General features: G+C 33.9%; 1 protein-coding gene across 4 annotated transcripts in view; it reads left to right on the top strand.

The window, feature by feature from the left end:
* LOC118182751 (maltase A2-like) overlaps positions 1-25,287 on the top strand; it is a 682,214-nt gene that overhangs the window by 620,943 nt on the left and 35,984 nt on the right. The window lies entirely within an intron of this gene.

Raw genomic sequence — 25,287 nt, 5'->3', positions numbered from 1 at the left:
CATTTTTGTTTCCCAAAAAACAAACTTGAAAAAATTCCATGAAAAAACTTACAAAATATTTACACATTTTTGTGAAAACACATTGACAGATTAAAACCTGAACTATGAATACGTATTAATTCATCACCATATTTTTTATGAACGCAGTGGAAATTCCCATTTACTTTCTGAATCACTGCACTCCTTATTAATATTTGGAACCGTAAGCAGAGGTATCATATCGTAGATATCTCTGACGTAATCCGTAGAGGGAGTATGACATCGACTCTCAAGTAAACAACCAAACTGAAAGGGAAAAGAGAAATAGGCAATGCGTGATCTTACCTCGAGCAGGAACAACATAATCACGATAAAACTTGACATATGCGAGGGGAGAATTAAGTGTCATGCGCCATCTTGCGCATCTGGATACCTCAATCTTCCAGCCGTGGGATGGTGACTGAGGGTGATGCAGGTGCAGACGACATGCGATATGTGTCTAGCACCCGATCATTCATATGCGTCCTTTCACGACTCCTCGGGCTAAAAGAATCTATCGTTTTAAGCTTGACTAATAAAAGCATCAACGGAAGAATTCTCTCCTCAATATCAACTAAACCATAGCGTGTTCTATGTTTTTTCGGAAATCTTCCGTTTAGTTTTCAAATATGAATTAAAATGAAAAACATTTAAATGTTAAAATATATTTCAATGCATTTCGATTTCAAAGTATTTTATGAAAGAATAGGAGAATTTGTTATTTTATCATTTAAATTCAAGGTAATTAGAAGTATCATCAATTGTTTTCTTGCACTGTTAAAGAAAACTTATGCCTCTTTCTTGTCATTAAGATTTAGTTAAATCTCGCTGTGACGAAATTCAAGGGGCCGGAAGTTTGTTTCACTATATCCTATTCGATAAGAAAAATAAGACCATCGCACAAAAATATAAAAACAGTGTTTCCTTAAACACTATTTTTATATTAATTCAGACGTCAAACAACAAAAATCAACGTTATATTTTCAAATTTTCACAGAACTAGTTTTGATGGTTTTACCGAACCATCATCCTCAGCTGCAAAAGCGCAAATGAATGAGATTAGGTATAATGATTAGATAAGATAAGAAAGTCTGGACAAGAAATAAGCTCTTGGTGCCATCTGTTGATGAAACTAGAATTAAAACATAATTTCTTTAAAGGCTGAAAGCAAAGATGGATTGGAATTAGGGTCGTTAACTAGAACAGAAAGATTTTTTTGAATGTGAAATATCTCTAGAAAATCCAGTTCACCAATGAAAGATGCTTTTTGAATAATTTTGGCAGCAGAAAAATTGAAAGTGTCATTTTCGGGCCAACAATGTTGGGCAACAGAAGACTTCTGTGTTCCTTTTTTTCTAACATATGCCTTATGTTCCTTAACGCGAAATTTTAAGGCTCTCTTAGTTTGGCCAATGTAAATTAAGCGACAGTGGCAAGGAAATTTAATTGGCCAAACCTAATTTACATTGGCCAAACTGAGAGAGCTTTAAAATTTCGCGTCAAGGAGTTGTTCGGCGTGTTATTGTATCTTAATCACTATTTTTATATTTTAAAGTAACCTTTTAACTTATTTTAATAAAAATCGTAAATGTCATATGCTTTGAAGTAAGATTGTGTCATAGAGAAACGTTTCTCGCCACCGCAAATATCGTTTGTGCTAACGGTTCAGGTTGGCGTGTTGAATCAAATTTTGTCAAAAGTTTGACAAATTATCGTTATCATTAACTGCAAGGTGTCTGAAATGGAACTATGACTCTAAAAGATTAGAAAGTTTATTTACCTCCAGTTCTGTTGCAAAAAGCCAGCTACTAAATGTCACTAAATCAAGTGTATAACTTTAGGTACTAATTTGTTGTATCATATGACACTGTGGAGGTTTGGTAGCGAAAGTTCAAAAACAGGGACTATGACATTCATGAAGCAGAGCGATCTGGGCGGCAGACTGATGTTGATGAGGCTCGCCTGTGAGAACTTGTGGAAGATCAATTTACAACCACTCAATAGCTTGCTAAGGAGTTAGACGTTCGTGACATATTCATTAGTCTCTCTATGCATCGCTTAAACTTGACGTACAAGTTCAATCGCTGGGTACCACACGAGCTGAATCAAGCAGATAAGGACAGACGCGTTCGGCCCTGCACTAATATGCTCGAATATCAACGCAACGACAAAATCCTGGACCGGATCGTCATTTGTGATGAAACGTGGATTTAATTCAACAGCACAATCCGAAAGGATGGTTGGTCTGCTCCCGGTGAGCCTGTCGGCAGCGTCGCAAAGCGCAGTTTGACTAACAAAAAGATCACGCTTTGTATCTGGTTGAACTGCCGTGGTTATTATCAACAAAGTTTATCTGGAAAAAGGTAAAACCCTCGACAGTAAGGTGTACAGCAAAATGCCGTTCAGTGTGAACGATGCTATCAAGGAAAAACGGCGAACTGAGTTCCGTCGCAAAACAGTAATGTTACATCAAGATAACGCAAGACCACATATGTCTGAATTCTACGGCTTGACTCTGTACAAATTCGAATGGAATCTTCAGCCTCATCCACCATATAGCCCCGACATCGCTCCTTCGGACTTCTCTTCTCTCACCTGCAGTTATATCTTGCTGTACATCTTCCATTATGTGCAGGACGTGAGAAATGAGGTTAATCTCTTTTTGGACCTACGGCCATCAAGTTTCTGGGCCGAAAGCTTTGAAAAACCACCATAACTTTCATTGAAAATCGTAGATTTTGGTGAATACTACCCGCACTAAAAGTACTGATTTCATGTTTTTTAACTTTATTAAGAACGATTTTTGGCGTAAACTTTGGCACCTTTTCGCGTTACATATGACTTTCTTACGTCATGACTTAAAAGAATGATCGATCTAAAGAAATATGTAAATGAAAAGTTCGGAAAGAATAGAAATTTGGCTTCGTAAACAATAGCACATTTTTTTAAAATTTCCTATACTTCTGCCGTTAGATTTCCTCTCCAAGTTAAGTTTGCAATAAAGCATCACAATTGACACTTTCGAGATGTCTCTTCCAAATTTTCTTTGCCTACATATCAGCCTTTAAAAGTTTCCAGTTAATTTGACGTGCGGTTCCAATTTAATTTGATGTGTAACGCTTTCATGTCATAAGGATCTTTGCGCAGAGCTAACTAATCTCACGTGATCTTTTTCTTTAAAATTTCTTTGTCAGCTGTTTCAGTATTCAGTTTCTTTTTATAAGATCAGTCTTCTGCAGATTTAGCAATATTTCTTTAAGATCTCTTTTTTGAATTCTGAAAGTTTGTTTTAAATTCTTACTATTTCAATTTCCGAAAAGGAAAGCAACGTTGCTGCCCATCCATACTGAGTAGAATATTTCATTACATTTTTCAATTTTATAGAATATAGCTTTCGATTAATGATTCGAGCGATTTACGAAAATCTGTATTGTTTAATAATGCGTGATATTTTTCAATTTGTATCGTTTCATGCTGAAAGACACAAACACAAATTTATTTTTTACATCTAAAATAACTTTTCCTTGCATGTTATGGTTTTTACACGCTATTTTCAAATCGTTTGAATGGTGCTGGAAAGGAATCCTCGTTGCAATTAAATTTCACTAAATTTATGGCAGCACTCGTCGTTTTTATTCATTTTTATTGCAGTTTAAACCGTTAATTTTATGCACATACACATTTATTTAACTATGCACCTAAAAGACTATGAAACTTGGCCTTAGATGAAGCCTCTTCACTCTGCATAAATCCTGGAAAATGCCAGATATTTCAATTATTTAGTCATAACAGAGATAAAAATGCGTATTTAGCGCTTTTAAATTGCTTAGTTTGTAACTCAATAACAGATAAGTTTAATTTGAGAGAAAAATTAAGCATCTCACGCTTCGCTGACAAACAGCACACTCCCACGTTAGAGATAAACTTATTCTACACTCATTTCCATAAATTAAGGATAATGCAAAATCAGGCAAAGGAAGAGTTAGAAGCAACACAAATTTGACTTCTTTGTAAAGCTTATTTATTAAACAAAAGGTAAAAAGCAAAAAGAGATGCTATGTGTTTGATATTATTTAAAAATTAGCGACTTTTTCTCCCTGGAGCAAATTACAAAAAAACCCTATTTGCAATAAAACAATATTACATGGTTGGTATGATTGTTAATACATTGTATACCTCCCAGACAATCCAATACAGTCCGTACAATGCCTAGGCATGCTGAATATCAAATTATCGATCTGATCTTGGGGGATATTACACCACTCAAAAAGCAATGCTCTCCGAAGCTCCGGTAGACATGTAGGAGGAGGTTGACGGGCTGCAACTCGTCGGCAAGTATATCCCACAAGTGTTCTACTGGATTCAAGTCCGGTGAGGATGCTGGCCAGTCCATACGGATGATATCCTCCGATTGAAGGCATTCGCGTACGATGTTTGCACGGTGAGGACGGGCTTTGTCATCCATAAACACAAATTGTGCGCCCGTGGCGAACCGAAACAAACGTACATGTTGTTCCAGAATGACGTTCCGATAGATTTGGCTTGTCATGGTTCCAATTTGAACATGCAGGTCAGTTCTGGAACCCAGAATAATTCCACCCCAAAAGAGCACTCCTGCACCACCGTAACGGTGTCGTTCAATGATGTTTTCTTGGTGGTAACGGGTACCTGGAGCTCTCCATATGAATGTCCGGCGAGAATCAGACTGCAGGCTAAACCTGGACTCGTAGGAAACCATCACACAAGCCCACTGTTGCGGTGTCCACAATGCATGTTCTCTACTCCAGGCTAACCGCAGGCGACAGTGAGTTGCCGTAAGTGGAACGCATTTGACAGGTCTACGAGCATATAGACCAATCTGCCCTAAGCGTCTGTACATGGTCTGCCTTGAAATTGTCGTACCAGTGGCTGAAGAGAGCTGACGAGACAGGTCTGAGGCTGTGCTCCGCCTGTTTCTTTTGGCAGTAACTGCCAAATACCGGTCCTCATTCGGCGTTGTAACTCTCGGACGACCTGTGCTGTAACGTCTACTCACATTACCATCATCTTGGAATCGTTGCCAAAGCCTGGAGATGACACTCTGGGCAATTCCAAGTTCGTCTGATACTTCCAGTTGGGTACGCAAACATTCCAGAGGGCCGATAATTCTACCACGTAAAAAATCATCCAAATGCGTCCTTTGTGTCATAACTATTCGGTTATTGCACTGAAATGCTTATAAAGCGCCTGCGATCAATTTTACTTCTTTGCCTGTATTCCTTATATATCACTCTCTTACATTCTCTTCATTGTGACGTACCATCGGTGTCATCTGGTTACTTCCTGAAATTTGCATATGATTCTTGAAGATGTGTGTAGTGATATGTATAGGTGATATATTTATTTTAGAGTTCGATTTCCGCGTGACTTCGAATTATCCTTAATTTATGGACATGAGTGTAATTCGGGCATTGGCAACAGATTCCTTTTTAAATAGCCGAATTTTTAAATTTAATTTGAAAGATAAATATCATACGCTTTGGCGAATGGGAACACATTTCTTTTAAAAATCACTAAGTTTTCTAATAAAATTTAAAGCATAAATATTTTACGATTTGCGAAAGTGGCAACACATTGTTTTAATCACCGAGTTTGTTGAGTCGTTAATTTCGTGCAAAACGAGGACTAGGCTTTCCCTGTAATGGACGACGTGAAGCCATGAAGTCACGATATGACTTCATGGCTGCAAGTCACGATATGATTTCATGGCCACAGCCATGATTTAGACTTGATAAGGCTGTAAGCTATTTGAGATATGGGGCCCTTTATAAGTCTGCTATTATATATTTTAATACTATTTATACTATATTTTAATTTTCGGGGGGGGCTCCCAAGAAAGTGGGGTCTCTAAGCTATAGCTTGTGTAGCTTATATGTAAATTCGACTCTGTTCATAGCTTCATTTCCATTGCTCCATTTTTTTCATGGCTCTATGTTAGTGAAGTCACGGTGGGACTTCACGACTTATCCTCGCCGCTTCCGTAGACGGACTTGGTTTGTTTTGTTTGTATTCTAATCGGTGTTGTATAGTATAACGTATCTAATTGGTTTTCGCTTTGTTTACATTCTAATCGATGTATACATATTATATATTCATCAATGAACGTTTATAAGTCTACGAGTCTAATTTTAAAAATTAATATAAGTGATTTTCTACTTAGTATATAGAAAAATCAGAAAAATGTCAAAACATTCTTTCAAATATAATAAAAAGGTACATAAAAATTTTAAAATGGTAAATAAGACAAATGTATACATCGTAAAATATAAAAGATTAGTGAGATTCTCAATGGTATTCTATGCAAATTATGCCTAAAGACGCTTTTCTGAGCCGACAGACGTTGGTATTTGCTCTCAAAGTCAGTTCAATTTTGTTTAATTATATGTTTCGTAATCTTCGCCGTACGGCGGCCATTATAAGACGTGGCATCATATTTTTCACATTTCCTTGGCTCCACTTTTGTGACGTCATACTTACACCATCTAGTGTAACTTCCTTGGTGCAAAATATGAAATAAATCGAAAACATTTGAAATTCAAAATTCAGTCTTAGAGGTGCACATAGTCGGATAGAGGGCTGAGCGTGTTCAAAATTTTGTGGTTCTAGTTCCAGCTGTATTATCTTAATGCGAGGAATTTACATACAAATTCTTCGTTATTTATAACAGAGGTGGGCAGCCTAGATGGTATAGTGGTTAGGGGACTCTGACCGCGATACCTAAGGGCTTCGGTTCGAGTCCCGTATAAGGCATAGATGTAAAATTGTCTGTCCCTTCGTAGGCCCCTACAATAAAATGGTCACCACATCTGGCCTTAGGAGAAGCCAGTGGCGTTATAGACAAGTACTCGCCATTGGAAAAATGTTTCGGTAACCTACTTTGTCGATGCTTCAAAACCAAATATAATTAAACTCGACAAATTATTATATTCTTCAGAAACAATAACTTCTAAGCCTTCAAACACCGGCTCATGAGGATCTGTGTGATTACAGGTATCAATTTCAGTCACTGCATTATTCTTGCATTCTAAAAGTCTTTGCCTATTTCATGTACATCCGTTCCTGATTTGTAGAGAATATTTTTAGTTACCTTAATCACTTTTATTGCAAAATCGTTCGATTTGAAATAAGTAGGTTTTTACCGTTCACAGTTTTAGATTCCCAGGCTTCAGCAAATTGGTTCATTTTTATAACAGCAAAATGCATGTTATCACGAACAGCTACTGTAAAGTAGAAAAAACTGCCTTAAGGTGTGATATTAATCCCCTTAATTTTATTGGATAGTTTTATTATGGTAAACCAGTTTGATAAGTAACATCCAATAATCAGGTACATTTTACTCCCATGTTTACAAACACCCACACGAATTTTTCGAGAGGCAAATTTAAAATATAACCATCTATTGATGGCTGTTTACACTATGAAATGAAACAAATGACATAGCTTAGGAGATGTTAGGTATTTTAAGTGCAACGCAACTCGGAAGTAAAGTGATCTTGCGTTAATTTTACTCCTGAAATGCTCCTGGTTAATTAAAATCTAACAAAAACTGTTATGTGTTAATGTCATTTTTAAGCAAAAGTAATTTTTCTTTTCAGTCCATTACAATATTTAATTCCAATAATTATCTTTTCCACAAGTTTTTATCTTCATTAAACAAAATTTAATTCATTTATCAAAATAAATGGGCATCAGAAATGTAATTAAAACCAACTATAAAACTTTACGATTAATAACCAACCACTTAAATTACATTTCCATGATATATAATTAATCGTCACTTCATCAATATTTTTTTGATGCAAAAGATTTGAAGTTTTCCAGCTCTTTAATTTAGATGGGCGAACTTTTGATCGCAAGCTGGGTACTATTTAACTCTTTTTTACGTTAAAAAAATGTTACGGAGTTGCAAAAATGATTGTAAGCTATAAGATGAAATGTAAAATACTTGTCTGCCTATACGTACAGTAATATGTACTCATCACCATTCAGCCTGTTATAGAGGGGGGGGGGGAATTCAAAAGAACTTAAAAAAAAGATTTAATCTCTTTTTTCTTTTATTTATCATCATGTAAATGAGTAAGGAAATATTCATGATGGGACTATTTCTTTTCGTTATATTTTTTAATCGTTATTTTCCACTCAGTTGTATAAGCAGTCTTAGGCTTTCAGAGTGTTCCGTGTTACGTGAAAGCTCAGAGTTGACTATAAAATACATTTTTGTTGCCTTTTTTCTCTTACTTCCTTGTGCGAAGTAAAGAGTGTATTGAAATCGCGAAAAATTTGGGGTACCATTTATCAACGAATATATCCATTTTCATTGCTCTTGAAACCATTTCAAAAGTATTTTTTTTAGTGACATTTGAGCATACGGATAGAATAACAGACACTTTTTTTTCCAAAACGGGCTGTAAAATGGATTCAAAAGAAATTCTTTTCGTGACATCTGTACATATGTACTACGTTGTATCTCGCATAACTCGTCAAAGAGTAGTCGTAAAGCGTCGAAATTTTGTATATGGAACTGCTATAGCATGTTATTGTGCATCTCTCTTTTTCGTTGCTATCTACCGTACCAAAAGATTATATATATATATATATACTAAAGAAATAATGATTACATTATCTCCTAAGATTAATTTTAGTAGAATTATCTAAAAAGAGTGAATCCATAGTTAGTAAGTTTCATTCCGAAAATTGCTTTAAAGTAACATTAATGTAAATTGTTAAAAATGTTTAATGGAGACTTGAATTAAATCATGAATAAGAAAATTTCAATTGTAAAAAGAAATTAAATTAAAAGCAAGTAATCATTGCCATTGATCGGAAATTAGTTGACTTTTCAAGGGGAACAAGCCAACTCCCGTTCAATGAACAATAATTAAGAAATAAATACGAAGGTGTTTCGTCCTTTACTCGAGTAATAAGGCGATGCCAAACTGGCAATTTAAGTTAGGCCAAATATTTCCGTGAATTGAAAGGATGAAGAACCAATGCAGAGCACTAAAGAACTCATTCATTATTCAAAATTGAATTAGCGAAAATGCTTAATCATTTCTCCGTATTTATTTCTTAATTATTGTTCATTGAACGGGAGTTGGCTTGTTCCCCTTGAAAAGTCAACTAATTTCCGATCAATGGCAATGATTACTTGCTTTTAATTTAATTTCTTTTTACAATTGAAATTTTGTTATTCATGATTTAAGTTAAGTCCCCGTTAAATATTTTTAACAATTTACATTAAAGTTACTTTAAAACAATTTTCGGAATGAAACTTACTAACTATGGATTCACGCTTTTTAGATAATTCGACTAAAATTAATCTTAGGAGATAATATAATCAATATTTCTTTAGTAAATAAATTATTATTAACTTACTTTGCAGCTATTGCGCAAGTAGTAGAATAACTCGATTTAGCACTAAGTGAATTTAAGATTATATATATTCCCACTTTCTTACCCACCTCGGTGAGCCCAGATTTTTATTCTTATATGTTGGTAAATTGTGCATTTTTCGCTTTACGAGTGGTTGAATTCATATGCTCCAGTTACAGTTTTACTGCCCTTAGTTGATCTGCAAGCAATAATAGTAGAATTAACAAGTGTTTAAATGCTGCTGAGCCTAACGAGGCCGTCATTTGTTTACGCATAAAACTCTTAGTAAAACAGTGAATAAAGTCATTGGTGCACCAACTTCAGTGACTTTTTGCTGAGTGGCACCGAAAGGTAACTTTCAGTTTTGTGCACCTAAAAGTTTGCCTTCTTTTCCGTTGGGCGAATTGCTTGTTTTGAACTTTAATTTTAAATGAAAAACCAAAAAAAAATTTTTTTTAACTGTTTGTAACTGTATTTGGTGTTTCAGGTTTTTCTATATTTTAGAATATTTAATGAAGATGTTTTGAGTTTTTATGAATTTTTGCCTTGTTGCGAACTGAAAACTGAATGGATTTGAATGAGAAATATACTTTCTCTTGCTTCGCTAGTACACTAATGCTTTTTCTCCCAACCTTTCTTTTGAAGGGGGGAGGAAATATGTAAGATATAATAAAATACAATGGCTCGTTAAGAAATAACTGACAACCTTAAAATTGACTATTCTAGATTTGATATTCTCTCCTAAGTTCATCTGTTTTCCCAAATTCCAGATCTTCCCAAATTACATAATGCTGCTTGAAAAAGGGAATTAAAACCCAAAATTAACCAATCGCAGTTTATCTGTACACATGCACACCTAGTATAAATAGCTACTAATTGCGCAGTCTCACTCTCTTTCGCCCCTTCGCCTGCCTGCTGACAGCGTATCGCTCAGCCTCTGCTAGCTATTCTCCATTATTTAAAATATAATTGGATATCTAAATTTATGGGGCGCGCTTAGCAACCCTAGTCTTCTATCAGTTCTGAAGATATGTGTTAAGAAATTCGTCATTCAAAAATAAATGATATTTAACTATTACACTGGTCTTGCTTCTAAAATTCCATCGGATCATTCCACTATGACTCCACCCTTCCAGTCATCTACGCACCAGTATTTTTAGCCATGACTAAAACGTGAACTGTTTTTCCCTTCTGCCAAAAATTACATCGTTACATATATATATATATATATATATATATATTCCTACTCTGTTCCTGGCTCCGTGAGCTAAGTCTCTTTATTTTTTTATGTTGGTAAATTGTGCATATTTTGCTTTAAAAGGTGATTGAATTATGTGTTTTTTTATATTCCGATTAAGGTTTTTATTTAATCTGCATCCTTTAATTAATCTGCATGCAATAGTTGTAGAATTACGAACAATTTAAAAGTTTAAGTGGCGAGTTAAGCCTAACAAACCGCCATATGGTTGCATTTGAAACTCAGCAGAATTGTGAATTACGTCATTTACTGCAATGTCTTTTTCCCGAATAGGACCGAAAGGTAAACTTTTAGTTTGTACACCGAAAAATCTGTATTCTTACCTGCTGGCCAAATGGCTTGTTTTTCTGTAGAAACTCTAATTTTAATTGTAATTTGTTTCATCTGTTTTATCTGTATTTGGTGTTTTATGTTCTTCTGTAATTTGCAATTTAATGAAGATGTTTTGAGTTTTTTCGTATTTTTCTTTTGCACGGACGTAAGAACTGAACTAATTGAATGAGAACTGTATTTATAATGAAATTCGAGGAAATAAGTTCAAATGCAGCAAAAAATGTGTATAATGTAATAGGCCATACAAGAAAGCCATGTGTGCCCACATCAGATTTTTTTATTTTTTATTTTTGCATTTTGCAGTCATTGAATTTCATTAATTAGACATATTTTCTTTTGTTATTTACAGTTATTTAGTGCTTTTGAAAAATGGTTTATTTATTGTCAGCTTATTACAGCTCATTATACAAGGTTTAATATGTATTGGGTTTAAAATTTCGATCTACTTTCGTAATATCGCCATCAGTTATTGTAGCTTATAGCGCATTATTGCAGATTGATTTTGAGCATTACTGCATATTGATTAAAAAATATAAAATGATGAACTAAATCAACCGTTAGTATTTCTATTTCTATATTTTATGTTTTATATATTTGCAAAGAAGAGGAAAGTTAAAATTCGCTAATGCTTTAAAGTTCATTTGATACTACAATTCCAAAGTAAACACGTAACACCAAGTATAAACAATTATACAATACCAAAACGGTAAAATGTTACGCAAAGAAACCTACTATAATTACTACTAAATTATATAAACTACAAAAACAAAATTCGAAATTTGAAAACACTAAAAGATTTTTTAAAAAACCTAAAAAACATCATCTTAACGATGTTTTTGCTTGACATCTGTATGTAAGGACAGAATAAAAGTCTCTTTTCCTCCAAAAAAATTATAAAACTACTTTAAAATGAATTCTGAAGAGAATTTTTCGTGGCGTCTGTACGAACGTATGTACGTACATATCTCACATAACTCAAAACCGAGTACCCTAGAACGTTGAAATTTTGTATATAGGACTGTTGTAACATGTAGACGTACACCTCGTATTTTGGTTGCAATCGGCCGCACCAAAAGTATATATATATATATGTATATATATACTCTGTTAATCGGCTCAGTGATCTCAGTTTCTTTATTCTTATATGTTTGTAAATTGTGCGTTTTTTGCTTTAAAAACGAATGAATTATGTTGTTCTTATCTTCAGGTTAAGGTTATTATGCCTTTAGGAAATCTGCAAGCAATATTTGTAGAATTATCAACAATATAAAATCTGTTTAAGTACTGTTAAGCCTAATTTTTAAATAACATGGCGGACATGCTTGTTTTAATTTGAAACAGCAGAATAGTATATTTGTTGCCAATCTATAGAGACTAAGCTTCGCAACAACAAAGATAACGCCTTCATTTGTTATTGCGAATTAAATTATGCTTAATCCTTTCTGGAATTTCTTTGAGGAAATAAGATTTAGTGGCAATTTTTAATAATTTTTAATAATGGTATTTGAATAGAACATGTGGCAATGATTAGATAATTTTTCAAATGATATAAATTTTGTGCATTCTGAGCTATAATATGAACGAAATAGAACGCTGTTAAGTGAATCTGGCGCCAGAGTGTAGATATGTTAAACAAATATAGTGAATTTTAAAGAATGCATTTATTCTATTGTAGTTTATGCGCTATCGACGAAATAGATTTAATTCAATCCAATAAGTTTAAATGAAATGCAAGAAAAAATGCGTATAATTAAATATTCTGTACAAGGAAGTCATAGTGTGTACACATCAGATTTTTTAATTAGGGGTCCATTTTGAAATACGCCATATTTGCTTTTAAGCTTTGCTTGTGTTGTTGTGGTCTGCTGTTCTCAAAATTACGTCTGAAATTTGTGTGGTGTTTTTTAAGAACAGTAACTGTTGTGCCAAATTATTTGTGGTTGCATATGTCAACTACGGTAAAAAGTAATATATTAATCTGTCACGATGGCAAGCTTCATATGCCTTCTGCATGACTTCAACATTTATCTTTTTCCATATCTCAAATCATAACGAAGCTGCACTTCAGAAATTTACAAATTCGATTTGCATAAAATTTAAGTTATTTAAGTTTAAGATTTACGAAGGCCATTGCTCATGTAACTCGTATATATATTAATCTCTCGATACCTTTTTCCAATTTACGAAATGCATTCCTAAAAATTGTTTCCAAAATTATTTTTGGTATTTACAAGGCCAATTACATCCGCAAATCTTGGTTTCAGATAAAGCATAAATGCACTAGCGATTAAATTTAATATTAAATAAGAACTATTCCTATAAACTTGATTTTTGAAGTTAAAATTGCATTTGAGAGCCCCTAGTGGCAAACATATTAGAACTGATTTAACTAAAGAAATAAAATATTTCAAATTTTAATAAATGTCAAAAATTACATTTCGTCTCGAATTATAAATGTAAATAATTTTCATGTATTCCACGAATGATACAGTGATACTGCATTAATTTTATTTCTGAAATTTCAAATAGAATCAATTCAGTAAGCAAAATAATTTTGATTCTAACATCCTAACTGAGTAATAGGAAATGTTTTTAAAAAATTAAAGGATCAGATGTTACCAGACACGTAATTACGACCTTAAAATTTCGGCATTTTATGATAAATAACATTTTTGTGACCTTCGAGTAATAAATCTCCTATGCTTCATATAAAATCTTTAATGATCTCATCTGAGAATTTCTGAATTCTTTTTGTCCAATTTTCACTTCCTTTCTATTTTTCTTTTCATTCTTGCCAGTTCAAAAATACCTGCGTCAGCAACATACTCGAACGAAAAGAAATAATTTGTGGGATAGTGAAGAAAGGGAAGGAAATTCCAGATTATTTTCTATTTTCTTCTTCTTTTTCTTTTGATAACTTAACACAGTGCTTATAATTTAATTTTTTCGCCGGTTTCTCATCCAGAAATTAATTAATTCCGTTATGAAATCTAATAAGTTTAATAGCTTCTCCGTGTTCGTGGCGCTTTATCCTTGATTAATTAGTTTTTAAATTAACATATTATACTTCCGAACTCTGAATTTCTGAGTGAGAGCAGATGAAAGTGAATAAAGGTTTCAAAAACTCAATTAACGAAGGAAGGCCTCTTCACTTCTTCAAGGCTCTCGTACTGTTACGCCCATAAGAAACCCTTTCAATGTTTTACTCTTTAATGTCAGAGAATAAATTTTTCTTTTAGTTTGCTCTTTGTGAGTATATTTGAAGACATCTTGTATGAGAATATTAAATAGTTTCAATATCGCACTGTTGATAAAATATCAAGATGGGTTTTCAAAAATATTACACAGTTCTGTAATTAAAAAACATATTTCCTCTTCCCCCTTTTTCTCTAATTTCATCGTCCGAAAACTGAGGGGAAAATTATACGAATAATTTATTTTCTGAAGGATATGATTTCTGTAAGAACATAAATGTAAAGTAGTCAGTCATAAATGAACTACAGATAACTATCACAATACTGTTTTTTAAAAGACACAATCTAATAAGATTACATAATAATATTAGCATTAAAATATCTAATAAAATGTCTCCATTTCTATTCCCTTGCAACTTGAAATCATGCCCGTTCTTACCCCTGTCGCTGCTTCTCATTAGGCTTCGAATCATCCATATATAATTAGAGACCTTCAAAGTGCAGCTCAGCCAAATCGTAGAATGAATGACAGTTTGTGTTTGCTTCGCTGTGATAGGTGGATTCTTGTATCAAGTATCATTATAATCTATCCTGTTCTTTGCACTTAAACTATAAAATTCAGTTCAATAGCAATGTCGCAAAATAATTTTAAAATGAGCATATCTTTAGAATTTCCGATACACAGTTTCGCGTAAAGATAAAAAGATAAAAGATAAAAAAAAATATAGAAAGGATATAAAATAATAAATAAAGATAAAAAGATGAGATAAAATGTTTTTTTTCCTTGTAGAGAGTTGCCATTGCTCGCTTTGAAAATCCTTGAGTTTCTTAATCAAAAATTCGTTAAAGTTTTACAAAATATGAAATCGATAATAAAACAAATTCCAAATTTGATCTTCCGTATGCCCATATTCGTAGGAGGATTAAGTCATTCAAATTTCGATGGCTCCATGAACAGTTGTTTTATCACAATGCGAGAAATAGACATACATTTATGCAGATTTTTCATTATTTAATTTCTTCAAATATAATGCAGGACTGTAACATTTGGTAACAACTGTATGAAAAGTGAAACGGGCGTTTATACTGATTCAACGCAAAAATGCAGAACGAAACCAATAGTTCTGGAACAAAGCCCCTTTGGGCTAAAAAACGCCCCATTGGACGTAATTTAAAATCTAAAACCTTTCGTATTTTTTAATCTATTATTCTCATTAAAACGTATGATAATTTATTTCTCTCCTTTCAGGACATTAATTATCATATTCATTTTAAATAAAAGCTTATAATATAAAAACCTTTACTTAATTGTAGTTTATTTAAATTACAGTCAAAGTAAAACAAATTGTTTTTCATATTTGATATTCTTCTTTTTATATCATATTTCCATTTTTTATACCACTGTAGTTGAACAATTATGTGCAGAAACAGGTGACAGAGTTTTTAAAATTGAAACGCTTCTGAGAATAAAATTTTATTCAACTGTAAAGATTTATTTTTGTAAAATACTATTACTAGATATTATTTCTATTTAACATAGGAAGAGGCGTTTTTATAGCATTTTCATGTTTTTCAATGTTATGTTATGTTCAGTATTATTAACTTGCTGAATAGTGTATAAATTAAAATTTAATGCCTTTTTATTCAGAACAAAAAGAAAAGGAATTTGAGGAGAAAAAGAATTGTAAAATTCATTAGGCATTTACATCCGTGGCTATTATTTAGAACTTTTCTTCACTATTCTATGCTGAAATATTTTACGATACAGTTATAATGAGTAATAAATTTAGGTACGTAATATATTGTTGCAAAATGCTTTGCTGTGGTGAGAAAGCTTCCCAGCAAAGAGAAAGACAGGGTTGCCAGATTTGGCACGAAATCGCCCATTTGGCGACACAATAGGCGATATTCCGTAGACGGAGCGAGAACATTCTAGAACGCTTTCTTAGCGGTTTTTTCGGGAAAATTCTTAAAGGTAGGGGAAAACAATATAAACCTTACTTGTCCTGGGAGAAAGTAGCAGCAGTGTGTAGTAGTGTCTTGAGTTTAGAGATTACCTTGAGAACGATCGACCGAGTCGGGAGCTGTATTTTAGTACTTTGCCGTGAAGTTGTATTCACCGTTATAGCTTGAAGGCTGTGTTGCTGATTCTTTCAACGTGTTTGTCGTAGTTTCTCGACCACTCTAAACGTGTCTTTGGAACTGTCTGGTGAAGTAGTGCTTACTGGCGTATAAAATGTATTTTGATCCTTCATCAAGCGTTATCCTCAATTACTCCAGATCCACATACGTATTGTGAACTGCAACCTATTCTTTAATACAGCTTAAAAAATCTCGTTTGAAATATGAACCGTTGTACCCTGCATTCACTAAGAAATCTGCAAATCTCGTAAATAAGCATTGCAGGATTATTACAAATTATATCAACCATAATAATTTAGATTTAATTATCAGTTACGTAAAAAAATAATATGCCTTCAACTATAAGCTCACAAATTATTCAATTATACAGAAAAATCAAAGTTTTGTAAAATCAATATTACTAGTCAAATGAGATTCTCTAACGGAAAATTTATTAATTGATCTCGAAAAATCTGCAACAGAAAAAGGGAACAGAGATTCTTCGGCGGTTTGAAATGAATATCACAAGATATTTCGTTTCCGTTGTGGCCTTCGGGCATATAAGGGTATTGTGTTTAGGTAAATGAGATTTGTGGATGAATGTAGAGGTATATCGAACTGAATGTAGAGAATGTAGAACTAATAACAGTGGCAAATGTTTTGACTTCCGTTACTGTACACGTATTTTATTTCTAACGTAGAGAAAACAAAAAAAAATTTTACTTTTATGCTCTAAAATTACATAAATGGATTAAGAAATTTAAAAACTATTGTTTCAAACTATCCTGAAAATTGGCTCTAAAATTTATTTCTCGCACCTTCTTAGCATGCCTTCGTAGTGTAGTGGTCAGCACGCTCGGCTGGTATGCGAAAGGCCCGTGGTTCGAAGGCGAAGGCAAAGTAATGTTCAAAATAAAGGAATTGCTTAAAACTTTACAAGTTAAATATGGACTACACTTGCTGTGCTTCGAGTGCATATTTCGTTCGTGGAAGAATAGTTAAAAATAGTTTGCATAGGTTTTATGTAAAAGCACTTAAGAACTTGACAATTAATTTTACTTAAAATAAATTGGTATTATTCAAAAGATCCTTAAATACGAATCTTTTCTTTGATTGAATGTTCCTAATTATGAAAATAAGTAATGAATTCTTCAATACAAAATCTTCCCTTATAGAACAATGTCAATTTATAGATTAACAATAAAGAAAGGCTGGTTAGCATTATGGGAAAACTAATTACAAAGACTCAGAAATATTCAAATTTAATGAAGTAAATGAAAATATCTATTTTACGGATGGAGAAGTTTCATCTGTTCTTAAATAGAAAATAAATTTTCATCGCTGCTATTTTACTCAGGCGAGAACTCAGAATATGTTTACTTTCTTGTAGTTTTTAAAATGAGTCAAATTGCCTTATGTAGTTTCGAATAAAATATGTTCTGAAAAAAGATTTTCTTCATGCGCTCTTCTGTAATTTAAACAATAATTACAATAATGCAGAAGATAAAATATTTACTAAGTTACAATAGATTTCAAGATATATTTTAGCTAAATATGTCAGTTTTATACTAATTCTTTTCCGTATCTTTCGTACTTCAAGAACAGGGTTCAGTTTCTAATATTAGAGGTAACGAAACCCTATAAAAGATTATCAGGAAAAGTTAAAAAAAGTAAATAAGTAAAATAATAAATAATGAACAAAAAATTAAATAAAATGTAATGAAATATTTAAAAAATAATTAATTAAATTAAACTAATAATTACAAGATTGTAGCACAGAATTACAATAATATATATTATTGTAGTCTGTGCTTCATAAATATTTTAATGCCTTAAAATTCCATCCCTATCTCTTGAATAATATCCGTTTTTGCAATGCAAAGTGTTAGAGTTAACTTTGTGGACTGTTGCAGATCTACGGAGCATTGTTACGCAATCATAATTTCGGAAATTAAAGCTTCTTCTTATATATATTTCCTTATCAGTACTTACAATATATGGGCCCAACAACGGTAGAGCGGTAAAATCGTTGAACACTGGTAGTTCGGTAGGGTTAAGAATTGCAGCAAAAAGGCTGGGTGTTTTTTTGGTTTTCCCCATGTGTAAAGTGTCTATGAGCCAATTTTCCTTAGAACGTCCTCACGTAGGTATCCCTTCCCTTAAGCAGATAGCCCAAGAATACTTTTCCGTAATTAAATAAACAAGACCAAAATTATAATATATAGCTTCTTATCAAAAGGCTTCTTTAACTGTAAGTATAACCTACTTCAATTATATTAAGCATTGTTGAAATGTTCAAAAAGATATTAATTTTGCTAGTTACGAAGGCCGAAATTCTTATCTGTCTGTTGAGATCTATAGATTTAAAAATAATGTTTCAAAATAAGGGCAGCCGTTCATACTAAGGACCCATGTAAGCATTATACGGAGAATGGAAGGAAAAAGGGTTTAAAAATTTCTTTCCCTAAATGGAAAATCTGTGGCCCGAATTCTGGCGAAGGGAAGCTCACCACCGGCAGAGCGGTAAAGTAGCTGAAAAGTGTCCAGGCTTCGAATCCCGGCGAACGGGCTGGTTGCATGGGCGTTTCCGTGGTTATACCCGTGGACACAAAGGTGTCCCTTTCCTTAAATGGGGGAAAGTGTAAGGAATTATTGCATTCCTCCATTTGTACCTCCCTGATTTAATTGGTCAGCATGTTCATTTGATGTTTGAAAAGATCCACGATTCGAAACCGAGTGAGATGTCAGTTAATTTTTTGTGTTTCCTGCTGTGAAAAACCTAATAATTGTTGATATTATTTCTTATACTCCTAATCTAAGAAGATTTAAGTCCTTGAATTCATCTTGAACAAGAGGTTGTTAACATGGAACGCTGACCAAGTATTTGGACATTGGTAGACGGTAGGTGATAGTTCTACTTGCTGAGCTCCATCCAAATTTTGACGAAGAACATCCCGAAAAACGAATCCAAGGGTTTCCTGCATTCTTTCCCTATCACATCCTCTCGAAAAGAATTTCGACTCAATAGTATTTTAAGTGCCTTCCTGCTGAAAAATCTCTAAACACTTACAATTATTCATGTCTTCTCAGGGATTCAAACGCGAAACCCAAGGTTAAGATAGCCGACTCTGCAGCTTCCGTGCCGACAGATCAACGGTCCATCCATTTGCGTAAAACTTTGTCTATTCAACAAAAATAGCAAGTGATGAAAATTAAGAAATTCTATTCGAATTCAATAAAAAGTAGAATTAATAGACTAAAATCCTACCGTAATAATATTACAGAAAATGAAGTTAATTAAACGTGCATCAGATGTCCTTGGCTAACACGGCTAAAACGTCCCTTTCCCCAGTCACGAGCGAATAAACAAAATTCTTTTTCTTTTTCCTTCTTCTTTTGAAAGAGAGATTTTCTTCCTTAATGCTGTGTTCGGTATTTACACAAGCTTGCTGTAACAATTCACCTTAATTAAGCAACTGAATGGCCAAACAAAAAGAAAGATCTTTTTTCTAACAATGCTCGGTTATTCACATTCTATTACGTATTTAGTTCTTTTCTTTAGTAGAAACGCTTCGGATGGTTACGCAATTTGAGGTGTCTGAGCTTTTATCGGCAGTTTATTCAGAGCCGTTTCGAAACTGTTGAAAGAGGAACTGCCTTCAGAAAACTAGCCTGTTCAATCTGCATAAACATTCTGTTCATGGGTTTCGAAGTGTTTCCTTACCGCGTTTAATAACATTGCTAACAAAGATCCTTAAACGTTATCTAGAAACATTTAAACGTCATTGGTAAGAACACTTTATAAGCACTTCGTTTATATAACTTTAAGTCTTACTTCTTGAATATGTCTCGCATTTGGTGAAAAGGATTGATCTTAAATAGTTTAAGCTTTGATATACTGTCAACATGGATATTCTATCTTTATCAGAGATGGATGATTCTAATCTTTTAAATTGTAAAAACCTTTTAGTTTTTATCACAAAAAGAACCAAAAACAATCAGCGTAATGTAAGTAAATTTTCGAAGGTTATATAGAACCGTTTTTTTCGTTTCCAAGAAAGAAATTAATGAAAAAAATGTATGTGCCTATGTAAGAACAAAATAAAGAAATTCGAGACATTTTTAGCCAAATGTTATATAAAGAAACCATTCACGCCATCTGTTGATCGAAATGTGAATGAAAAGCATCCAATAAACAGTATTTTGGAAAGCTGACGATAAAGAGGTATTGGATTTGCGATCTTAAACCAGAAATGGAAAATGTGAATTTTTGACTAGGAATGATGGGCGATGTTAGCTCATCATTGTGGTTACATCTTTCGTTTGTCTTCAGCCAGCGTTATCCAAAAAATGTTTTCCGTTCACGAATAAGACTTCCTGGAGACATTCAACATGCATAAAATTCTTTCGATTCTAGTTAATGCTCAAACTGCTAGCCCCTCGTCACCATCAGCTGTTCAGGAATTTGATTTCAGTTGCTTTCAGTTTTCTTTTCGTTCATAGATGAGGTTAGTGGCTTTGGTTTTCATCAGTTAACTAGTTACCATGTTGGCATGGTAGAAGGCAATGCTGCTGCCATAATCTTGAACCCGAGTTCAAATTCGGGAGGAAATATAGACGTCCGTAAGTGTATAGTGTCTTTTGCTGTAGAGTTACTTTAAATAATGTCGAGCCGAAACTTTGACTTTAAAGTAAGAGCTTTGACTTTAAAGTAAGAGCTTTGACTTTAAAGTAAAATTTGACTTTAAAGTAAGAGCTTCCCCTTTGTCACCAGCGTAATTCGGTTGCCTCCTCTACACTGACTACCAATAAGTATTTGGACACCTATGCAAATGACGATATCTGCGGTCCTAAGGTACGTCACGGACTCCGCCGGTATATATCATGTAGGAAACAGCATCGGCTTTAGTCGCATGCAAGATGCCTCGCAGTTCGGAGCTCTCTGATTTAGAGAAAGGTATAATTATCGAGTATCACAAATGTGGCCGATCCTTAAGGGACATATCTAGCTACCTGAAGTACCCAAAATCGACAGTGGCCAATGTGATTAAGAAGTGGAAGGTGAGTGGTGATTGTCGGAATGTGCCCCGAGTCGGCAGACCAACGAAACTGGGAGATAGAGACCAACGAGTGCTGTCCAGAGAAATTCGGAAGAACCGCACCCAACCGATGGCCCTCATCCACGAGAAGTTTCAACAGGCATCCGGAAGTATTGTTTTAATGAATACCATCCATAAGGAAGCACATCTGCTTGGATTTCATGGTCGTACTGCTGCCCATAAGCCTTTGATCACAAAGTCCAACCACGCTGCTCGGTTAATGTGGTGCAAAGCACATCGAAATTGGACCGTAGATCAGTGGAAACGGGTTTTTTGGAGTGACGAATCAAGGTTCACCCTTTACCGGTCGGATGGCAGGGTCTGGGTCTGGCGTCTACCTGGAGAACGTCTCCTGCCAGAATGCATTGTACCAATAGTCAAGTTCGGAGGAGGTGGAATTATGGTCTGGGGGTCTTTCTCCTGGCTGGACCCTTGGTCCCCATTCATGGTAAGCTCAACTCCGATGCCTACTGCACTATTTTGGATGGCCAATGGGCTTCATACATTGTGGCAGTTTTACGGGTTGGACCCCTGTTACTTTCAGGACGACAATGCCAGCTGTAATGTTTTGACATTAACCAAGGCTTGGTATGATGCCAATGGAGTTCATCGAATGGACTGGCCTGCCAAGACCTGAACCCTATCGAGAACCTCTGGGATGCGTTGCATCGCCGAATTCAGGGGTGTACTACCCGTGCAAAATCAGTGAAGGAACTTCTATGTCTTCTCCAAGCCGAGGGGGATAAAATACCACTAGCTGTCATACAAAGACTTGTGGAAAGTATGCCCCAGAGGGTCCACGCTGTAATTACCTCTCGTGGAGTCTCTACCAACTATTGATTTTGAATAAAGTTAGTTTTTCTTTTCTATCACAAGTGTCCAAATACTTATTGGTAGTCAGTGTATAATGAATCCTGTGCAACATCCTGGTGTAATCAGATGACAGGTTCGGCCATTCCCAATGAAATCTTAACTAGATGTTGGAAACAAAATTAGTTACAATATTCTCGAATTTCTCGTGTTGGTAATACCTTTAATTTCGTTGCAAAAGAAAAAAAAAATCTGTTCAACCTTCGAATTTCGGTCTTTATTTTATATAAGTTAAACTCCATTCTTTTATAAAACAAATGTACAAAGTATCTTGTGCGTGTACAATCTTATAGTTTGGAAAGAAATAGAGGCGAACCACGAACCATACATGACTGATATCGTGGGGTACTATCCAGAGGAATACAGACTGGGTCCAGGGAATACGAAAGGGAACAATGATAGGGGGCAGATAATACTTTTACTGCATCCATAGTATACTCATTGAAGACACTGGATTTCAGAGGTTAATATCTCACAAATATGATGCTGATGATTGCTCGTTTTCAAACGTTGCGCCATTTCTGATATCGGCAATAGAAAAATGGATCTCTGCACGTTGGCGCAAATGTGTTGTACAAATGAATACCATTTGTTTCGGATGAGAGATTAATCGTTTGACGTTCACAACAAAGGGCTGTAGAAACATACTGCCCAATGAATTGATTTATATTATTCTGGTAGGTATTATTATGTGGTATATATAGAAAGTATAATTATGTAAGTAATTTTCTCATACAGGTTAGATGTCTGGAGACTTGAAATACCGCATGTTATCCGAGTGTGTTAGTTGCAGTTGCATTTGTAGCTAAGAAATAAATTGATAAAACCTACATTAAAGAACTGGCATAAGAGTTGAATTTTTCAATCCGCATATTTCTCGTTTCGCATGCTTTAGGGTGTCATATGTATAATTCGCAATGAAGGAATATGATACTAGTGTAATGCATGCAAAGATATTGTAAAGCCTTGGTTGAAGATATGATGATTGTATCTAAGTTCATTCGTGTATTATATTAAAATGAATCATCTCCTTTTTTGTGTGTGTTCTTGTTGTGTAACCAGTAGCACGTAAAGTGAGAATCGAAAGATTCGTGGTTTGATTCCCAGCGAAGTTCTAAATTATTTCTCCCGAATTCTACTTCGAAGAACCTAATGGTTATACAGCGGAGGCCAAGTGGGCAAAAATATAAGGAATTATCACTTCCCTATACATACTCTTGTGATGTAACTGGCAGTACGTGAGATAGCAACTGGGTGGTTAATGGTTTAAATTCCGGCTGCAATGTAATTGATTTAAGTGTGTCTAGCTGAAAAAGAACTTGAGAGCTCTATTGTATCAATTAAAATTTGCTACTTTTAAAAGACTTTTCCAAGCGTAAGTAATCATCATAAACAAAAGCATCGACATTTCCGAAAACGACGAAAGTTTTCGGTAGAAAACTACATTTTATCTTTTTTATGAGGAAATTTTGACTAATTCTGATGTTGTCTGTGTTCCTGAAGTGGACTCCAGAATGTAGAAACTTGTGACTCATGGTCATGATTGTTCCTTTAGCTTCATATTTTAGGAATGTACTCATGCAATTATGTTAGTTTTAATCACGAATTTACTAATTTCATTTACGATGCATACTTTTAATAACATAAAAGTGGTAAATTTAATATAAATAATAATTTACAATTTTTTTCTGTAATTTTAGAAGCATATTTTTTGTGCGATTTAAACGAAATTTCGAAAATTAAAAACTATTCAATGTCCATATAAAATATTTTCTGTGTGTACTGTTTTAAAAATAACATATACAGAAATTATCTAGCACTATGTTTGTGGTTATATGAAAAACAAATGATTGTATGAAAAAAGTATTTACATGAGAGCCATTGGTTATACTAAAACACCTACTATCGGAAATGGGACCTCTTGAATCCTTTCAAATAAATGGGTTCTTCGATAGTTTAATGGATAGTATTTATCATCTAAACAAGAATAAAATTCTATATCCTTAGAGCGTTTATTTCAACATTTCTGCTTCCCAACTCTAGCATTGGCACAGTTTGTTTTCCATTATAATTAAGAAAGTAATCCGTAAATGTAAACAACATAATTAAGCACTACTCAAATGACACTTTTTTCTCAAAATCCAAATCATTATTTATTAATCACTTTGGGAACTTCCCATGTTTCAGTGACATGGCAGGCTTCGCTAGAGCAAAGCTTTCAAAGAAAAGAAGTGTTTGTAATCCAGAGGTATCCCGTGCATCATTAAAAATTTAAACTGATCACATCTCCCGGAACATTATTGAGTGGCTTTCAGAACTGTTTTCGCTCAACTCGCGCTGAAAGGTCTCCATCCTTCTTGATTAGAGAGTAATGGTTGTTCCGTGTCCCTCAATCTGGTAAATTAAGAGAAGGTAATTTTAGGAACAGCTTTCGCGCTTCGATTAAAATACCTCATTGGAAGGAGGTCGACATCGATCCGAAGATAATAAATAGCATATACCCGGGAAAGTATGTGTCTTTTTCTCTTTTTCTCATTTCTGAACTAAATAACAAATTACAAAAACTCAACATGCGATGGGACACTGTAGCATGAATGTTGGAAGCTTATGCTGGTCAATGAGCAATAAGTTTGAGAAATGAAAATAATTGTGGCAGTTTTTATGAAAATCATACGTTATAGAATTATCTTGACCAGAATATCGCATTTAATATTCTTTAATCCAAAACTGCGGTTTAAATTATTTTATTTAACCTTTGAAAATCAGAAAAATAGAAACTACATTTAGTAATTTTTTCCATAATATAGTCATATAATATAGTATCACGTTTCGAAAAATTTCAGGCCTATTAAAATTGCTTTATTATGTCGTAATATTATTAAAATTCAATACTTTTTAGGAGATAAAGATTAAATTAATGAAACACCAAAACGAGTTATTAGAATTTTTAATGTGAGTAACGATTACTTCTACTCATCAGTTA

The sequence above is a fragment of the Stegodyphus dumicola genome, chromosome 4 (genome assembly GCF_044657685.1).
Source record: "Stegodyphus dumicola isolate Sdum_Otavi_A_Nest chromosome 4, ASM4465768v1".
Lineage (NCBI taxonomy): Eukaryota > Metazoa > Arthropoda > Arachnida > Araneae > Eresidae > Stegodyphus > Stegodyphus dumicola.
The sequence above is the reverse complement of the archived record's forward strand: the minus strand, read 5'-3'. Positions and strand labels throughout refer to the sequence as shown.